Genomic DNA, 3,536 nt, shown 5'->3' with positions numbered 1-3,536 from the left:
TTGCTTCCGACAATGGCCCCAATTCATGTCCGCAGAATTACAGTCCTCCTGTAAGGCCAATGGTATTCAACATTTGATGTCCGCGGCGTTTTCGCCACAGTCAAATGGTGCCGCTGAACGATTGTTCAGGACTTTCAAGTCCCAGATGTTGACGTTGAAAGAGTCGCATTCTCGGGAGGACGCGTTATTGCTCTTGTTGTCCTCATATCGATCTCAACCCCGAGATGGTCGCTCGCCGGCTGTGTTGCTCCACGTTCGCCATCATCGAACCTTGATGTGTTTGCTACATCCGCCGCATCAGGTTCCAGTGCAGCGGCAGACACCTGCTTTTGCCACAGGCGACGTTGTCTACTACCGCCACTATCGAGGTTCACGGCGTTGGCTCGAAGGGCGCATTATTCGCTGCCTCTGACACGCTATCTATCTGGTTTTGGGGGCCTCTGGTGACGTGCGCCGGCATCTCAATCAGCTGCGCCTCTCTCGTCGCACGGGATCTGCCGCTCGCCGTCTGCTTTCAGTGACTATGCCGTCCTGTCAGCGCCCCGGGGACCCATCTACTGGCTCGCCTCAGCCCCAGGTGTTAACGACGCTGCCTTCCATTTTGCCCCATGGCGACGCGCCGCCGCCGCCGCCGGTTCTCCCGCCGGCGACGCCCGCAGTGGACGCGTCGCTTCAGCCTCTGGGCGCCCCTCTGGGCCACGCGCCGCCGATCGCTTCCCGTGATCAGTTGTCTTCCGACATGGAACTCTTGCCCGCTCCGGTCCATATGTCGTCTTCGCCCACGGGTGCCCCGGCCCCATAGACGTCGATCCTTCGGCCCCTCCTGTCTCTTTACGGGCGCATACACCGCATCTTGGCGTGCATCCTGGAGTAGGTTTTCAGGCGTTCCCTAGCTAGCCGCGGTCCGAATGGCAGGGTGCGGGTGGCACAGCCTCGCCTGTTATTAGGCTCCCCACCTCGTCGCATACGTCAACATGTGGTCCTCCCCACGGCGGGCGGATGCCCTATAACGCAACCTTCCGCCGATCTGCGGGGGAGGAATGTGGTGTCACCGCCAGACACCACACTTGCTAGATGGTAGCCTTTAAATCGGACGCGGTCCGTTAGTATGCATCGGACCGGCGTGTCGCCACTATCAGTGATAGCAGACCGATCGCCACCACACGGCGGGTCTAGTCTAGAGAGACTCCCTAGCACTCGTCCCAGTTGTACAGCCGACTTTGCTAGCGGTGGCTCAATGTCTACATACCCTCTCATTTGCAGAGACGACAGTTTAGCATAGCCTTCAGTTACGTCTTGTGAACAGATAGTATTGTGACTCATGTACCGTCATGTACCGTCAAGAGCGACGTTCATCATTAATGGATTAAAGTATGCAACGAATTACGTCCGCTTTCTGAATTCTCATTCCTTATCATGTTCCAGACCTCACGTCAGTTTAGTTCTTCCCTCCTCACGCCAGCCTGCGTGAGCTAAAACGCGTGCACTTCGGCCTCCTCTCGTAACACGGTGTTGGCTCTTCAGCCAACACAACAGTGACCATGTCGGTTGTACCCTGGGCGACTGGAAAACCGTGGCCTGGCCACATGAGTCCTGATTTCAGCTGGTGAGAGCAGATGGTAGCGTTCGATTTTGGCACAGATTCCATGAAGTCATATACCCATTTTGTCAACAAGGCACTATGGAAGTTGGTGGTGAAATCGTAATGGTGTGGATTGTATTTATATGGAATGGACTGGGTCCTCTGCTCCAACGAACCGATCATTGACTGGGTATCGCAATGTTTGTCTATTTTGAGACCAGCCATGGACTTCATATTCCCAAAGAATGATGGAATTCTTATGGATGACAATGCGCCATTCTGGACAATTCAGTTATTTGGTTTATCCACCCAGATATCCTAACATGAATCCTTTCCAAAATATTAGGGACATATTCTTGAGGTCAGTTCACGCACAAAATACTTCACCGGGAACAGTTCCACAATTATTGACATCTGTAGGGGCAGCGTGGCTCAGTATTTCTGCAGGGGTCTTCCAACGACTTATTGAGTCCATTCTACATCGAGTTGCTGCACCAGGTCCCACAACACATAATTAGGTATCCCATGACTCTTGTAACTTCGATGTAATTGATCCTCCTTGATGGGCAACGAACAAACTATCTTCTGTGTGGATACACATGTACGTTCGACCTCCTGCGGGATCTACAATTAGCGAGGGTGGAGGATAAGGACGGGGCTGCAGAAATTTAGCTCTGGGTGGGAGTGTGGTTTAACTGGAGGTCAGCGCAGAGAGTCCGCGCAGATGATAAACACTGTGTGTGGATGGCGCAGTGGTTAACCCAACCACCTCGCTTCACACGCCGGGCGAGTGGGATGTTCCTGTTCCCACCTTTATCGTGGCGCTACAAGAGTTTCGTTTTCTGTCCTCAATGACGTGTGAGCCGTTGTGTGCGTCACATCGTTGTTTGTTTTTCGGTGTCCCGCATTTGTGATTCAGTTCTGACAAAAAAAAAATGGCTCTGAGCACTATGGGACTTAACATCTGAGGTCTTCAGTCCCCTAGAACTTAGAACTACTTAAACCTAACTAACCGAAGGACATCACACACATCCATGCCCGAGGCAGGATTCGAACCTGCGACCGTAGCAGTCGCGCGGTTCCGGACTGATCGCCTAGAACCGCTAGACCACCGCGGCCGGCTCTGTTCTGACACGGCGCTGTCTTGCGCCATACTGTCGTCCATGGCTCCATGCACAAGTACCGTCAGTTTAGTTATGAACAATGTAAAAGACAAGCATTAGCTATGATTCCCCAAGTGACAGCCGTGGTGGCTAATCAAGTTTCTGAGAGGCAACGCCAGCTGTTGCGTGATGGTCCTAGCGCGTTTCGACCGTTAATCTCACGTAAGTACTTCGCCACTGCAGCGTCAGCGCCGCCAGCACCTCGACTCCAAATTAGCGCAGACGGATGCAAGATGGTGAAGAGCCAGACGATTCGTCTTCCATTATTCGCTCCACTGGAAAGATTCTTTCGGAGGTGATCTCACCGCTCCCCGAGTACATACCGGATGATTACGTGTCGGTTACTCTTCAAGATTCGAAAGTGTGTAGCATCCCGTCCGATGCGACTCACGAGGCCGAAACCGTCTCTTCGGAATCGCTCAGGGGTAGACCAGTTCCTGAGCTCCGTTCTATATCGACGGACTTGCCAGGCATCCACAGTCTGTAACGTCTTGTCACCCTTCTTTGCGGCACCGTATAGTGAAAGACTGCAGCAGGCTGCTGCTGATCAGAACCAGATCAGCACATGTGTGCCAGTGAGATATGCGCTGACGCGAAAAGACGTACCATCAGTTTTTGTTTCCAGGAACCATACCGGCCGCCTTTTGAAGAGTGGAGGAGGAGGAAACGGAGGTTAATGCTTAACTCCCCATCAAAAAAGAAGTCATTAGAGACGGAAGGGAAGCACGTATTAGGGAAGGATAGGGAAGGAAAGCGTTTGTTCGAAGGAATAAACAAGGACTACGAGTCCA

Source organism: Schistocerca piceifrons, chromosome 3 (genome assembly GCF_021461385.2).
Source record: "Schistocerca piceifrons isolate TAMUIC-IGC-003096 chromosome 3, iqSchPice1.1, whole genome shotgun sequence".
In the NCBI taxonomy this organism is placed as follows: domain Eukaryota; kingdom Metazoa; phylum Arthropoda; class Insecta; order Orthoptera; family Acrididae; genus Schistocerca; species Schistocerca piceifrons.
Note: the sequence above shows the minus strand (reverse complement) of the source record.